Genomic DNA, 17429 nt, shown 5'->3' on the forward strand with positions numbered 1-17429 from the left:
GATTACAGTTAAACAGTCACCTTATCTCTAATTGTGCTCGCTTTACGGGAGTAACATATAGGCTACTTAAGTGTTCCTCTTGGGGACCTCCAGGAAACTCCATAAGGACCATTGGAAGTCCCCGTGCCACCATTTGGGAAACACTGACCTAATCACCTGCTTTTGTCTGACTTTAATAAAATGCTAGGTTGTTAGGTTCGTGTATTTTCCTCATAAAAACCGCGGACACACAATAAACACAAGTATGAATGATTAAAAAGGGAAACAAACATGGCATCGAGTTTTTATCAAATATTTAGGAAAATATGAGAAGAGTGAAATATAAAAGATTATATATTAAATATTTGAATCAATGTTGAAATACAAATACTGCTATATTGTAATTGTCTGGCCTCTGTGCACCTGCTTTACGACAAGCTGCAAGAACTCAAACATTTTAGCATTATTTAGATTTTTAAGCTTTGGATGCAGATGTAAAAGTGTAAATCCGATCCCAATAATGTGAATAAACGGACAGTGGTATAGAATAACACAAATTGTCGGTGGGGAGTGTATCAGCAGCTCATAAAGCGGACAGGGCTCCGGCTGATGAGAGCAGATCATGATGGATAACACCCCGCACTGTGACATTGACCTTCCATCCCAGATAATGCCTATTGTTTTACGAAATCGCGGAGCAAATGTGCAGGAAGGACAGGAAAAATCATGTGTAAATAAGCCAGGACCCTGCCACCGATTCCCATCGTCTCGCGCTCCTTGAGAACCGAGCAGAGACCCCGGTCCGTGCGCTCATTGATTTCCTGCCTCTCCTGGACTTGTCCATTGTTGGAAGCCTTTTTAATTTAGCCATAAATTGGGAAAGCTCAAGTCGAATGAGCTGTTCTATTTTCTTCCTGTCAGGATGAGGGATTTGTTTTATGATGCATTGTGTATTAAATACAAGTAATCTGGGAAAGTGATTGCTCCGGGTCTGATGGAGGATCCTGATAGAGAGGGGGCTCTTGTGTGAGAATAGGAGGAAATGTGTGGGGAAAAGGAGGATAAACACAAGGGGTTTTAGTGGGGTATCACCGGGGGTAAAGTGGGGTAAAGGACCCCCATAAGTATATAACTACAGGAATACATGTTGTACTTCTCCCCACCGTCAGGAGATGGCGTGCTCACCTGAACTCAACTTTTCTGAATGGAGAGTTTTTCACATTAACATCATTTTTAGAATATATGTGTCTATTTAAAGCTTTTTCAATCGCAATCTTGACTCATTTCCCGTTTAAATATGCAGAATTCAGATTAAAACTGACATTTTGTGACTAAAATGGCCATTTCTTGCACACTTATTATAAATAATATCCTATACTTTAAAATTGTGTTAGCTGTAACCTGGCCCCTTCATAATGTGTATTTGTCAGTCTACAGATTACTATCTTTCACGTCAACTTGTATATATTTTTTAATTCTGTTTTATTTTGAGATTGTAATTCTATGTGAGGTTTTATATTTTACGTTTGTTTATTTTCCCCTTTTATATTTTCAAATGATATGCTACATTTCCCAATAATTCGGAATTAATCAAGTGAATCTTATCTTATTAATGGCATCATAGGTTGCATATTTTACATTTTTATCTGCATAAATCCTATAAAAATGGGCTTTTGTGGAAGTTTAAGGCGTTTGCATTTTTTTGGGTGAGTAAATTGACTCCCTGAGTGCGATGAAAAAAAAACGTTCCCTTATGGATCACGTGTTGGTCTTTATTTCTAAGCCGTACATTTCCCTCAAAGCACCGCAGTTTGTAACCGTGTGCTCAGCTTTCTGACTTATTATAAGATGGGGGTCATTTCTCTCTGAATTGCAGCACAACACATCTACATCAAGGCGTCACATTGCTATAGGACATGAAAGATTCAGCTGAATATATAATCACCTGAACGAGCGGATATAAAGCCTCTGAATCTATGGAAAGAGCGATAGGGGTGAATTTAAAACGCTTGTACATTTGTTAATAAACCCCGAGCATGATCTGCCAGGCGTAGCTCTAATTTTATATTTATTCCGCCATAAACACTGTTTCCAGATGAAAAGATGTGTTTTATCTGAATTATGCCATGCCTTTATCATAATGGTTTTGACATAGCCACTAAATAGCGGTGTGGAAAAGCTGTTTATCAACAAATTACAAAGCAAACACATGCTCCAGGCTTCAGGGTGTGTTAGTTCCGACTATATCATGCCACACAGCATTTCATACTTATTTAAGAGACTCTTAAAACGTAGGAGCATGTTTAGTGCTGAGGCTTTAAAGTGCTGTGAAATTCTTGAAAGGAGGTTCAATTGCTTAAATGGGCTCGTGCTTATTTGGCTTGCGGCTTTCTTGTTTGTTTTAGGAGTTCAGTCACGCAAAAAGCAATTCATACATGAATGTGGAGATTTTTTTTATGATCAAATAGCTTCATATTTGACTTGACCTGAGCTTCATGGGCTAACATTGGCCTGTTATGCTTTGAATAACTTTTTGGCAATATCTTTTTTTTCTCATATAAGAAATATGGATTTGTATTCTTCAAATAGAAATGTGTGAAGTCAAGCTGGAGAAAAATGAGAATGCAGAGTCTTTTCTATCACTTTTCTTATATTTCAATTTTTTTATTTTCCTCCAGCTATGATTTAGTTCTATGTCAGAGTAAGGATTTAACAAAAACGATGTAAAAGTGATGATTATAATAAAAACAGACACCCTTTTCTGTATTGTGCTCTCTTTACAGGAGTCAGTAAGATCTTATTATGGTCTTAATCTACTCATTACTAGTAAAAGTAATGAAATGTATCTTAGAAATACACAAGTAGTATCAAATACTGTTCAGGATGGCTCTTTTCACGCTATTATTCCGTTTATACATCTCAAATAGTTGTAGACTGAAGTTAATCAAAGCCAATTTAAGCTACTTTTTAAATACCGGATAAATTAGTTGTACAGTACTGCATCTAATCATAATATATGTGTTTTGGTCTGTACGTAGTAGATAGTATGAGTATAAATTCAAAGTAGTAGAGTAAAAAGTACAATATTTAGTGGCAAAGAAGTATACTGGAAATTAAATGGAAGTAGAAGTACTTGAGTATATATACTCTGTTACATTCCTCCACTGAGTACAACATATACTTATGTCTTCCTCTTGGGGACCTCCAGGAAACCCCATAAGGACCATTGGAAGTCCCTGTGCCACAGTTTGGGAAACACTGACTTAATCACCTGCTTTACTCTGACTTTGAAAACAATCTGTAGATACACTATCCTCCCCAGATCACATACTCACACAAACATTAAGGTTTGAATAAATCAAATAATACACAAATCAAATACTTCATTTAATAACCATGCATGAATGTGGAGATCCTAAAATAGCTCCATATTTACTCGATCTGAGCTCCATCGTTGACCTGCAATGCTTTGAATAACTATGTTGCCTTTTGTTTTCTGAGTGATTTGTATTTTTCTGCCCCATCTAGAGCCGTGTGAGATCAGATGGGACAGGCTGCAGAAGAGGGGGATTCCCGAGTGGGTTGCAAACTGACTCCAGAGCAGCCGAGGGGCCACATGGAAACAGTGTGTAGGCCTGTGTGGTGCATTCCAGCACATCCTCCAGGAGAGCGGAAAGAGCGAAAAAAAGAGAGGAGAGAGAAAGAAAATATCGCAGCCAAATCCACATGAAATAGTTCTACCATTCACGGCAAGACCTCCCATTGACACCGGGCGAAAAGCTGCAATAAGCCTCCATCATGACTCTGTTTACCCCCCTGTGCATTTTATTTCAAATGTGGGGGCAATTCAATCAAGTGGTAAACTCATTTAGAGCTCAAACGGACGGTTAGCCTACAGTTTGCACAACTTTCTCTATAATTAACACATCCATCATGAGGCAAGATTAGTGCTTATATTAAAAGGATAGTGTCCATATAGCGCCCAATTAGCATTAAAACAGAGCAGAGGAAATGAAAGGAGAAAATGTAAATAGAGAAATTTCCTCGGGTCTGGAAGTAGGCCCGTTGTGAGCGGCGTGTTAATCTCCACCTCAGTAATTTGGTTCTGCGGGAGAAGACAGAAGCCCTGCTGCTGTGGCCTGCACTTCATAAATCACTGCTTTATGTGGACAAGGTCAGCGCCCCCCCCCAACCCCCCCCCTCCACCGGCCCCTCTGCCATGTTTACCCGGCCGCCCGGGGGCTCTCAGGACCAGACCAGCTCACTTCTAATTACTTTGGATTATTTTCATTTGCCGGGGGTTAGCCAGGCATTCCGGCGGAGAGAGAGAGAGAGGCAGAAAGAGGGATGATTTCTTGACAAATTCAGCGGCCGGGGAGGAACGTGTTTGCTGTATTAGCACCCGCTCGTTTTGTTTTGGCACCGTCTGTTCCTGTCTGACAGATCCTCGCAGTGACAGGGAGGCACGTCTATATTAACAAACCCTATATCCCGTCTTAAAATAACAGTTTTCTTTTAGAATAGAGGGTTGTTAGGATGTGTATCCACGAGAGCAGACACAATGTTCCCACCAGCTTTCATAGAGTGTGTCAATACTATAAAAAGGCAGGGCATTATGGGATATGATGCCTATTTGTGAGGAGAAATACATGATCTCATCTTATTTACCGGTTTGGATCTTTGAGAGGCTGCTTGCATAGGTGTTATTTGGGGGTTTTAATCATTACAATGCATCTGCTAAACTAAGCTACATATAGATAAAGAAAAAGAAAGAGATACAAACACTTAAATTGCTTACATTAAAACATTGAAGTAACATAATCCCTGCAAAATACTAATCTGGGATGTAATCTAAGAGGCAGAAGCAGGAAAACCTCCTCCTCCATGGATATTCAAATTGAATGCATGTGATGTTGAAAGGTTCCTCAGTGTGAACGAGATTGTTTTTTGTGGTAAAACCAACACTGACAAGCAAAATATGTGCAGGCGCTGCGACGAGACATGCATGAGTGGCAAGGCAACCTACTATCAAAACACATCTGGGCACTATGAGGAAATGTTATGTAAGAAAAGTGGATATCATGCATCATTGAAAAGGTGAATCAAAGACAATTGGTTTAATGCAACCTGGAACGTGGCTGCAGCAAGTTCTGAGAGGGGTGAGGGGAGGGGGGAGTGATGTACAGAAAGTAGTACAGGCCGAAGGTAATCACAGACACTTCCTCCGCAGAGCCTCGGCACACAGGGCCACACTGTATGTGGGCTTCAGGGTGCGATAAAGCTGCACAGGAGGCAAAGGTCAGGTTTTCCAAGCATAAATTCAGCGGGCACACAGCTCCTATACGCACGGGACGGACTGGAAACTTAAACATCCCACTGCAGAGAGAGGGAAGGGGGGGGGGGGGGGGGGGGGGAGGTAATTAGAGCATGTTGCCGGTCGCCGCAGGGTGAACAAATCGGCTCTAAAACGCTCATAGATATCATCTTTAAAAGAGCTTTTTATGTACGAGAGGCAAAGGGCTTTGCAACTGAACACGGCACTTCAGACGTTGGAGTGTCACACATTCATTACCTTTATTGAGCTCTCCTCTCACGTTTAAAGTGCCACTGCCACAATCTGCTTTTCATATACCGTGTCCAATTGGAAGGCTAATATTTTAATGCTGGGCGGATATCAGACAGACGCTACACTTGTTCAGAGTGACAGGAGCAAAGGCTGCCATGACAGTTAAACATCGTAAAAGCCACGACAGAGGAAACCCAATCTTTAAGCTAACTTCACGTTATTGAAGGATGATCACATGCGTATTAGAGCGGTATAGAGGCTGATTGGAGGTACATAATACACGTTAAGCTACTTAGAGGCCTTTTAAACAGACATTTATAACGCGTTATCTTAACATGTATTAGATTGACTTACACTTGTGATGACTTGTTTGGCTTCTGATGATGACTTAATGTTATGTGGCTTGTGGTTAATCAAAATAAGGCCTTTACAAAGTCAAACAAATCAAAACAAAAGTCGTAAACATTTCTACTATGTTATATAATTTATCGGTTCAAAACTGTGTCTCTTTAATTATGGCGCCAAGGTAATTGTAGTCTTTTCGTAGTCCCTTGACTTCAGAAGTAACAACTGGGTTACAATACTTTTGATTTGATCTTTGCACACAAACAAACAAATGGCTCTTACAGTGTTATTGTTACATTTACAATGAACTGAAACTTGAAAAAGTCAACTTAAAACCAGTTTATATTTCTTAGACGGAACAATGACTTTGTTTAAAAAGTCCCTTTATCCGATGAGGAGGCAGATGGAGTGTTTGTCAAAGCACAGAAAAGGCTTATATTGTAGAACAGAGGAGAAGAAAACATAGAGAAACATGACAAGTGGGACTAATGGGTATTTCATATCCAACATTTACAAGTGGTCAAAACTGCAATGGGAGAAAGTGAGAGAATGTACTTGAGTGAGTGCAAAGCGCAAGCAGATTGTGGAAGTGTTTTCAGTCTGTCTGTCAGGCACACACGCACACGCACACGCACACACACACACACACACACACACACACACACACACACACACACACACACACACACACACACACACACACACACACACACACACACACACACACACACACACACACACACACACACACACACACACACACACACACACAGTGGAGTGTGTTACCCAGCCCAGGCCATCTGTGGGCATGATTAAAGTCCGAATTAAGTCGGAAAACAACAAATCAGTTGCAACAGCCTGAAAATGAAGGAAAGCTGAGCAGCTCACACTTTACACGGGTACACGGAGTGGCTCCCATTAAAGGCTTCACTGGCTTTCAGTAGCATCAAAGAGGCCCCTGAGTTAGGCTGGGATTATATTTAACCCGGGAGCTTGTTGCACTGCTGAGTACAGGGCAGTACACAGGCTGCTGGGATGCAGACCAACGCTCTCATTAAAGTGTGGCTTGGGCACCATTTCCTACAGGAACCCATGGAGGGATGCACGGACGCACGAAACAAGTCAACAACAAGACAACTAACTAAAATACGACAAAACTGTAGTGACTTTCTGAGGGATGGTACAATAGGGTAATTGTTTATATATCTTTGTAACTCATCATACTTCTATAGTTTTGCAGGCTACAGCTGGGAGATACACAACATTTAGGGATGTAAGAATATTTTTCCAATATTGATGATTTTGTGATACCATCTGAATCACAAAATGGCAAAAAATATAATATCAAAATCACATTCAAAACTATGTTAGCAGCAAATATGCTTTGCAGTTATGCATTTCATTAGACCAACATCCAGTGTGACAACAATAGAACAAATAATATTCCAAAAAATGTACTCCACCTTGTTCTCTGATGGAGAAAACCAACGTTAAATGGACCGGACTTCTTTCTGCGGATTGATATGACTGCACAAAGTCCCTTGATCCTCGATCTCTGGAATTTCCAAACTGACCAATCATAATCAAGTATTCAACTTAGCCGTGCAACACATTAAAACTATTGGTGCATACAGGTTTGTTAAAACTAGAAAAGATGCTAACGTTCTCCATGTTCGTCTGTAAATCTCTACATCCTGAGATAATGCAATCTCACGTGGCACATTTCAGCCGTCAGACTTGATATGAACCATCAGACGTGTGCGTCAATACTCCCAAGGTTTATTCAATTCCAAACCAATCATTGTGGTGTCATACACTTTTGGGTTAATATTCTAACTGTGAGGCCCAGGGCTGGTTGAAGATAAATCAGCTTTTATGATGGGTTGTTATGGTTTTTACGGCACCGGGGTTGTGAGGGACTGATTTGGGGATCAATCACCTGCAGGTGTCTGCTGGGGTGCTGCGAGGATCGATTGAGGATCTAGAGCTGCACTGATGGAATAGAGCTGTGTGTGTATGTGTGTGGTGTGTGTGTGGTGTGTGTGTGTGTGTGTGTGTGTGTGTGTGTGTGTGTGTGTGTGTGTGTGTGTGTGTGTGTGTGTGTGTGTGTGTGTGTGTTGTGTGTGTGTGTGTGTGTGTGTGCGTGTGTGTGTGTGTGTGTGTGTGTGTGTGTGTGTGTGTGTGCGTGTGTGTGTGTGTGTGTGTGTGAATGCGAGAGACAAAGTGATGAAGGTGTGTGAATGCTTCAGAGAAAGAGAGGAGATATATCTGGGGCTGCAGCGGTGATGAAGGACTGCTGGACTATGACCAGACCATCTTATCGCTCCCCCACCCCCCCCGCCCCCCCCCCTGAACTCCACCTCCCTCTCTCTCTCAATCCACTTCTTTATCTTGATGGCACTTTGGAAAATCTCATTGTCACACAACATTTAACAAAGACAAAAGTCTGAGGCTGGCAGATGGAAATGACTGGCTGGAGAATCCCTCACTCAGTGTGGGCGCACAGCGTCGCCAAGACACACACACACACACGAGTAAGTCTGTAAAGTAACTAAGTACATTTACTCAAGTACTGTACCTAAGTAACATTTTGATGTACTTGTATATTACATTAGCATTACCATTTTATGCTACTTTGTACTTCCGCCCCACTACAATTCAGAGGAAAACATTTCACTTTTACTTCACTACATTTGTGCACAGATGGCACGAAAGCGCACACCGACGCGCAGACACATTAGTCACTACGAGGTTTGTCAGTTTCTTTCTCTCTCTCTCCCCTGCACGGACACGGTGTTTATACAACATCTCCCCCGACCGTCGGACGGCTGCTTCCTCCGTGCTGTCAGCGCAGCTCGGCCCAAACAAAAGAGGCGGAGAGCGAGGCCTACGCTTTCTCAATCAGAGGAAGTTGGTGCTGATTACGCTGCCCCTGAAGAAGCATTCCGATCCTGTTAACCCGCACTACGGCTGCCAACTCCAAACCATGCAGAAACACCCCTGGGAGAGTCAACCTCACCCACTGTAACCCTGGGTGCCCGGGACAAACCCTCTCTTCCTTTCCTCTTTCCTTTGTCTCCTCTTTCCTCTCTCTTCTTTGTTTATCCTCTTTGTTCTACTCTCCTGCTGCTGTTACCTCTCCCCTACTGAACACTCCATTTACCGTTGTTCTCGTTTACTTTACACTACATTTCATTTAGATGTCCTATATAAATGTGCAATAAACCTTGAAACTGCAAGCTCAGAACAGCAAGAAACGTTCACTTCAAATTAGCCAAACCATAGAAAGTGCTAGTGCATTAGTTTCAAATGAGCTAAAACCGTTAGAGTACGCCAATTTGTTATTTTATGTTAGTTTTATTTTTATGGCCGAGGTGCAGGAGAAACAGATGCGTTTTAAGTCGGATGATGTGAAGACTTTCAGCTGTCCTGATATCAATGGAGAGCTCGTTCCACAGTTTTTTAAACAGGAGAGCAAACAGGTTTGTTTTGGTCATCGGAGAGAGCGGTATCCACCCAGTTCGATCGTTTTTATATACTTTCACAATCATTTTTATCATTTGAGTTCCCTATGTTTTCATTTTAATATATTGTTTCTGTCTGTCCTCTGCATCTTTCCCTGAGGCTTCTTACATTTTTCCTCAACATTGTGGGGTTTTCTTTGGGAGTTTGTCCTGCTCGGTTGGAGGTCTTAGGACAGAGGGTGCTGCACTGTAACACCCCTTGAACAAAGTTTGTGATATTGGGATGTTTAAATATGTGATAATTATTTGACGAGTATCTGTGTCCAACTCGCATCGTAGCGCGCTGATTGGCCGATGCAGAAGGAAGTGTTCGTGTATGGTTTAACCACGTCAAAGATGTTTCTTCTAATCCCTCATCCACCTTCTGTTTCGTTCTTGTTGAGCCTGCCTCCTCTCCTCGCCTTCATCATCCACTCGACAGCAGACTCTCGTAGGAGGAGAGCACATTCCTCCTTCTTCACACCCTTACCTCTCTATCCCTGATGAATGCCTTCACTCCACTTGTTTATAAGACAGAGGGGCTTATTCATAATCAAACCTAAGAGAGTATGTACACACTGTGGACATCCTGATAGAAGGCAACGTATTCAATTTCTGTTTGTTTGACAGGAGCGCTGTCTCTCTCCTTCTCTTTGACACGAAGACCCCCATCCATCCAGGCGGGGGGCGCGACCCCTGCAGCACTCCCCTCTCTTTCTCTCTCTCTCTCTCTCTCTCTCTCTCTCTCTCTCTCTCTCTCTCTCTCTCTCTCTCTCTCTCTCTCTCTCTCTCTCTCTCTCTCTCTCTCTCTCTCTCTCTCTCTCTCTCTCGTGCTAACACATATTAAGTAAATCAAGAGTCTCTTCAGGCCGGCGGGAGACAAACGAGCTTCTTAAACATCGGAGGAGTGGCGGTTTGATCTGGTGTCGGCGGGTGTTTACGGCGTAACTGCGCCGGAGTTGTGTTTGTGATGTTACCCATCTCAGAGTGTTTACACTGTGGTGGGGATGATCCAACCTCCAGGTGCTGAAGCTCTATGGGACAGTATGCTTACGGCTCGGGAGTGTGTGTGCCTTTATTCCCCTGCGAGTGTGTGTGGCACTGCTTCGAGGCCAAACGCTGTCCAAGCAGTGTGTCCACATCGAAAACAGGTTAGAGTGTCTGCTCTCATTCTCCTCGAAGCTTTTCCGCCTGTCTTTCTGTTTCATTCTGTCTTTCTCTCAGTGATTGTTGTCATCCTGGCTGCTGAAAAAAAAAACACTTCTACAAGCTGGAAGTGTACAAAAAAGGAAAAAGGAGGACTGTGCTCTGGCTGGTGACGGCAGCGGTGGTGGTGGGGGGGCTATACGGCCCCTAGGGTGGGTATAGGGGTTTTGGCGAGGGCTTGGGGGCTGGTGTTGAGGTGTGCTCGGCGAGAGGGCCCTGGTGTAATCTCAGTGCTGAATAGACGGAGCTCTTAATAGAATCCCGTCGTCCGGCTGCCACCGAGAGAAACAAGAGCCGTAATGGATGGGCTCAGCTCTGGCTCCCACTTTCCCCCCCGTGACCCCTGCGTTGGTCAGAAGTAAGAGCTAAAGAAGCATTGTAGCCTCAGGCCTGATTGAATGGGGAGGGAGGGAGGTGGCGGTGGTGGCGGTGGCAGTGGGAGGGGGGGGGGGGGGAGAGGGGAGTGGGGGTGTCGGTAGGCAGCCGCACTGATAGACCAATTTCCCACTACTCCGAGCAGCGGGGCTTGATTGATGAGGGCTGGTGCTGGTGAGAGGAGGCCCATCACATGCGATCACATAAATACTTATTCAGCTCGAATTGGGCCTGACAAGCCTTACGACAGCTTTGTGCTGTCACAGATATCATTGGAAGGAAAACGCTCCATTAATCATGCGTAATTAACTTTTCCAAAACGGAGGTTCTGCTTGGAACCCGCTCAGTACCCGAGATAAAAAAGAATCCAGCATCTTAACTGGGATTGGTGAGGGCCTTATTAAAAGCTAGAGCCAGTTTCCCCTGAGCCGCTCCGTTTGTACAGGAAACGGCTTCATTAGTATTGGTTTAGGGCTCTAATGGGCTCCATACAAAGCCTCCTCTCTCTAACCCAGCCGTGTTCAGTGGCCTTACAGTGCAATATCCTGTGAGCGCGCACGGCCATAATGTTCTCTGTTTGAAGTCGGAGCAGAACCCATCTGAACGCCTGCCACTAGTTAACTACCTTGACCCTCCCATAAAGTAGTGTGGAGGAGTGAGCCCAACAAGCTCTCTCTCCTCTCTCCTGGGCTAAGGTAGCCTCCCCATGGGAGTAAACTGGACCAGAGCCCTTTTGTTTTAAAGCAGCAGACCAAATGATCTGCCTTACATTAGGAATAACACAAACACTCACACATTGATGCATGCATACAGCTACTTCCATATCTCATCTGATCAGCATTCCTCTTTTAACTCCTGCAAAGCTGCTGCTGCTGCTGGTAAATGTAGCCTACATGGGAGAGGACTGAAAACAATGGGGGCAAAACAGCCATATTAACTGAAGTCCAAGCCCTAATCAGGAAATACAACAAATAATACCTTAGAGAAAGAGTAAAAACGATTAGATTAGAAGCTACAGTAGGGTACTCAAAAGCACAACACAACGCCTATAACAGTGACCTGTTATGTGGCAGTACTGATACCCTAGATTACAGTTCCAAGTCAATAGCAATTAAAACTTGGAGGGCCTTTACAATCAAAGAAGTCTACTTAAAATGGATGAAATGCCCCAAATAGACAGATTAATTTGGATAATGAACAAACACCTCTTAGATCATAAGGACATAAGAATAAACTCTTTCAGAAATTATTATGAAATCTGCCTTATGCAGGTAGAATTTACTTTTAAATATTCACTCAGCTAGGTTTGAGACTCTTCCAAATGACCCATAATCATATATTAAGAGTCTCAAAAAGGCAAAATAAACTGTATTTTTGGCTCACAATGTCTGCTGAGAGGACATTTTTGCATTAGTTTTAGTAAAGGATGGATACAAAAAATGGCCTAGATGTGCTGTTATCTACCTGTTTTAGGCCCTAAAGAAATCACCATATCCTGATTGGAGAAAGAGAGAATGCAAAAAGCTGCTCTCAATTGTTAATTAAGAACCAGTTTCCACATCGTGTGCAACAGGTGATCTGAATGAACCTTTAAAGGGGACCTATCGTGCTAAATGCACTTTTTTATGTCTTTTATACATAAATATGTGTCCCCAGTGTGTCAGGGAACTCAGAAAATAAGACCCTCTCTCTTTTCCTCCGTACCCAAATCTCTAAAAACGGGGCTACAACGGAGCTGATCCAGATTTGCGTCCGATATGACGTAATATCTGAAATGTAGGCTGGCTTTACACCCACGGCCCTATCAGAAACGTTGCTATCAGAAACAATGCCCGACTGTTTTGGACGTAATATGGTCGGTGTTTACATTAGCATCGCTAACACTCAGAGCTAACCTGTACTGGAGAGCATGTGTGTGAAGAAGCAGGAAATAAAAAGGAACTCACCTTGTGGTATAACCGGCAAGAGAGAAAGCCTTTGAGCTTAGTCCTTGATAATCCATGATATGGCGTTTCATCACGGCAGTATTTAGTTTAGACAGTAGCTGCCGGGTCCCGCATGAGCTCAGCCCCCTCCTTTTTCTTTTAAAGCTTTATTCCCCAAATCAGCACTTTTGAAACAGGAAGTGAAGTAGAGGGATATGAGGCATGGCTAGAATGGGTGATCTGTTTGGTCTTTTTTGCAAAACACTTCATAGACATGTTTTTTATATATTTGTATATATCTGAGACCTATGCTATTGCCTACAAATAGCATGATAGGTGACCTTTAACTCAGGGCAAGTATTAAGATCAGCTCAAATGAATTGGAAAAATAGGTAATGACAACAAGTACCGAAGAATGGAGGGCTTTCGAACATATCACAAGTACAGAAGTCTTCATAGCCCATACAATGAATATGATTGTACTTGAGCATTGACAGCAATACATACTTTCCTAAAAAAAAGATCAGTCCCAGTGGTGCGGTACTCAAGATGCAGGTATGCTCTACTATCCCCCGCAGCCACAGATCCAATGTTTCTCAGTTCTGGTTCTTGTGGGCGTTGCATATTTCTCTAACTCACCTCCGACCAATGTTCAGAATAATTCATGACACGCTTCAGAGTGTACCGTTACATTCAATTATTTCACATTTCTGAGGAAATCAGGCTCCAAGGCAAAGTTTCCATTTTGAGAAAGTACATCACAAACACGTACACAAGCACACACACCCATGTCCAGTCATCCCTCTTCTTCAGTTGGTCATCTTATGGTCATTTCCTCTAAACATCATCCTAACTGCGGCAGGAACTTGACTCATTTCCTGCCCAATAATTAGCTCTGTCCGGCCTTCAGAGAAAAAGAAGACGACACACTAAAACATGATAGTCATGCTCCATTTATAACAACCATGACACATCTGAGTGGACACAAGCACCGACAAACACACAAGCAACATCTTCCAAACCAAAATAACCTTTTTTGGTGTTAGATCAAATATTTGAGGCAACATTACTGGAAACAGGCCTCACAGCTGAATGAAATCTTTTTCAGGGACATGGTGAGGAAAGCAGGCTGTCCTGGCCATCCCCCCCCCCCCCCCCCCCCCCCCTCCACAGGACAATTAAAGCCAAAGTCCTTAAGGTGCCACATGAGAGTGTCAAACTGAAGAGTACAAATAACCAGTGATTCATTCATTGATTAGAATGGATTTTACAGGGAAGTCTTTTTTTTGCTGTCTCCGTCTTTAGGCTTTTCAAATGTCATTTTCATGATGCTTGAGTAGTTTTTCTAAAACATTTGGTATTTGTTGTATTTTGTAATCATTGCTGGCAGAACCTAATTAAAATATAAACTGTGCTTTTAGCCCAGTAGAAAATAGCTGTGTTGCTCAAGTTTGAACGAATTCAATTGATTTAATATGTAGTGGACCTATCATGCTATATTTGAATAATATATTGTAGGGCCATACCTATATAAAACATGTCTGTGAAGTTTTTTTTTCAAAATACCAAACAGATCATGCATTTTAGCCATGCCTCATTTCGCTCTATTTGCTCTTTTCCAGCCCTGTTTTTGCAAGGGCTGATTCTGTGAGAAGTCTTCTTCGCTGCTTTTGTGGCAGACTACAGCGCCACTTTCAGGCCTGGCATATGTACTACAGCGTCTCCAGTGCTTTCGAGCGGCAATGGCCGTGGCCGTGGCCCAACCCCCCATTCCCCTGATAGGTGGAGAGTTGCCCATATAGGCGGAGCACCCCTTTTCTGACGTCAGAAAAATTCAAATCTGTATCAGCTCCATTGCAGCCCCGTTTTTAGAGATTTGGGTACGGAGGAAAAGAGAGAGGGTTGTGTTTTCTGACACTTGGTGAGTTCCCTGACACACCGGGGACACATATTCATGTATAAAAGACGTACAAAAGTGCATTTTGCATGATAGGTCCCCTTTAATATAATTCAAATAAAGCTGAATTGCTTTGAATAGCAGTCCCATTTCAAATTTGCCACCTCTGGTTCGGAACATTTTTCGATTAACACCCTTTTCTTTTACAGTAACTATGGGAAGCTATCGCTATGTATTTTATCTTAACCTGCATTTAATTACCCATACCAATTCCTTTTTGGTTTAGTTATTTACACCTGATCTTTATAACTCTTTCATATTAATCAGCATGTGCAAGTAAAGCAGATTCAAGCCAACCCTACCCCAGACCAGGTGTTGTATTCATAATCTGATGGGTAGCTAAATTAATTCAGGAATTGTGTTAGAGAAATACACTTGAGTTGGTTCAAGTACGTTCAACCACATTCAATTATATCTTCTTGTCTAGAGATGGGACAATCCGACGTCCAACATGGAGACAGGTGGTTAAAGCGAGACCACACGCAGTAGGAGTGGAGCAGCAAAGAGGAGGAAGAGTGGAGGAGTGTGAGTGAAAAGAGGGAGTGGGTGAAGGGTCAAGTACATTCAGTCAGCTTAGTTTGACTTATATGGAGAGGGGAGACAACAATAAGTGCTTGTGTGTCAGGGTCTTGAAGGCAGCACGGCACTTCTGCTCTCACAATGGCCTGCTCTCCACTCCACTGACTAACATCTCCCCACTTTTCTCCTGGAAAATACATTTCATTGATGCACCGCAGGATTTGTCTGCTAGAAGAGCAATTCATCAGCCTGTCAAACAATTCAAACAGCCCAAAAACATTGTCTATTTTTTGTTATAAACACCTGCAGTTGGTCTTGTAAGCATTGCTTGGCACAGTCGCGAGAAAGTGGCTATCGTGTTATAACTTTGAAAAAAATAGCTCAGTTGGTCAGAATAGATGGCTTCAAGTAAGGGATGTGTATTCTCTTATTCACAGTGAGAGTTTGGTTTAAGGGGATCTTGGTCATTGAGGTTTGTTTGGAAAAAGAATAGGAAAATGTACCTTTCCAATTCTTCTGAATCCTTTCTTTAATGGCTTTACAATTGCTTTTAGACATCTAATACAGCTATCCTTAAACGCTCAATTTGGCTAAGGGTAAATTGTAAGAGCACAACAGGGAAGGAACCCCACTTCCTGGATCTTTTATTTCTCAATTAAACACACAATGAGTCCACTACGGAAGCCCACATCTATTTAACCACAACCTGCCCAATGAAAGCTCTTTGAATTACCTTCATTTGCGTCTTTATTTAGATCCTTTAATCTGTATACTGGGTTCCGAGCCATATTGTGGGGACGAATATGTAGATTTGATATGCCCAACAAGGCCTGCTGAGGGTGGATAATATGTATCATCACCACCCTTTTTGGTACAACAGAGGGTCTGTCTGGTACATACCTCTCAAGCCAAGCAGAGCACTGTCCAGAGGTCTGACTGATGCTGGCTAAACCTCAGGAGCGTGTTGAATGCTAGAGAGATGAAGAACGGGGGGCGGGGGGGGGGGAAAGAGACGGCGTTCTTGGTAAAAGAGACCTCAGTGTTAATCAGAGATTTCCCAGAAGAGCCAGAGTCATCGCCTCAGGGCGGAGAGAGCGAGGGAGCGAAGGGTAGGCACAGAGGTGAGGAAACGAGAGAAGGCTTGGATGAGAGATAGACGAGGGAGACGGGAGAGGAGAGGAAGGAGGCGAGGAAGGCAGGCTGCATTCCTGTGGCCACAGCTGCGGGAGTTGCAATCACTAAAATGTAGCGCCGTCTCAAAGCCGGCGATTTCTGGACACGTTACAAACGAAATAAAACAGCACGACATGTCTGTTTTTCGAATCAAAGAAGAGACTAGCAATCAACATGCTGGGGTTTACACTACCTCCCTCCCTCCTTCCTTCGCTCTTTTCCTCCCTCCGTCCTCCTCTCTGGCTGACTGTCATTCCCACCATGGCAGGGATGACCCCTTCTCTGTCTCTATATTTGCCCCTCTTTGTTCACCACTGGCCAGTTGGGGCAGACATCTGAGACTCAGACCATCGATCATTGGCCTGACAGCGGGCCCCAGGCGGGGACGGCCCTGTTATTTGGACTCTGTGATGATGACTTCCTCAACAAAAAAAAAGGGGGCCCCTCCTTCCCTCATAGGCCTGGCATGGCTAAGGTTTGGTTTGGAGCCTCCATACCTTCCCCTGCATGTCCATGGAAAACACATTGGATCCACTGGCCGCATGTTTAGGTCACGCTAGGGTGAGCAAGACAGATAGAGTGGTGAGTGGGAGTAAAATAAGGTCCAGCAAGTTGTGGTGCTGGAAGCTTCTCTGTAGCTTCTCCAGTCCCGAGGAGCACCACTATGAAGACCATGGCAGCGGTAATAATAGAAGTAGAGGTTAACGGAGTACATTTTAAGTAAGAAAACAAAACGCAACAGCTGGAGTGCTTAATTTATCGACGTGATCGGTCCAAGTTCTGTCTAGCAAGACGTAGAAACACTACATTATAAATACTTGAAGCTATCATTTGTATCCGTGTGTTTATTTTGTCTTGGTTTGAACGCCTTCCCACAGGAT

General features: G+C 43.2%; 1 protein-coding gene across 14 annotated transcripts in view; it reads right to left on the reverse strand.

Moving 5' to 3' along the window:
• The window catches only part of mecom (MDS1 and EVI1 complex locus), a 165402-nt gene that overhangs the window by 33249 nt on the left and 114724 nt on the right, over positions 1-17429 (reverse strand). The gene's annotated exons all lie outside the window — the stretch shown is intronic.

This window comes from Trematomus bernacchii, unplaced genomic scaffold (genome assembly GCF_902827165.1).
Source record: "Trematomus bernacchii unplaced genomic scaffold, fTreBer1.1, whole genome shotgun sequence".
NCBI lineage: Eukaryota > Metazoa > Chordata > Actinopteri > Perciformes > Nototheniidae > Trematomus > Trematomus bernacchii.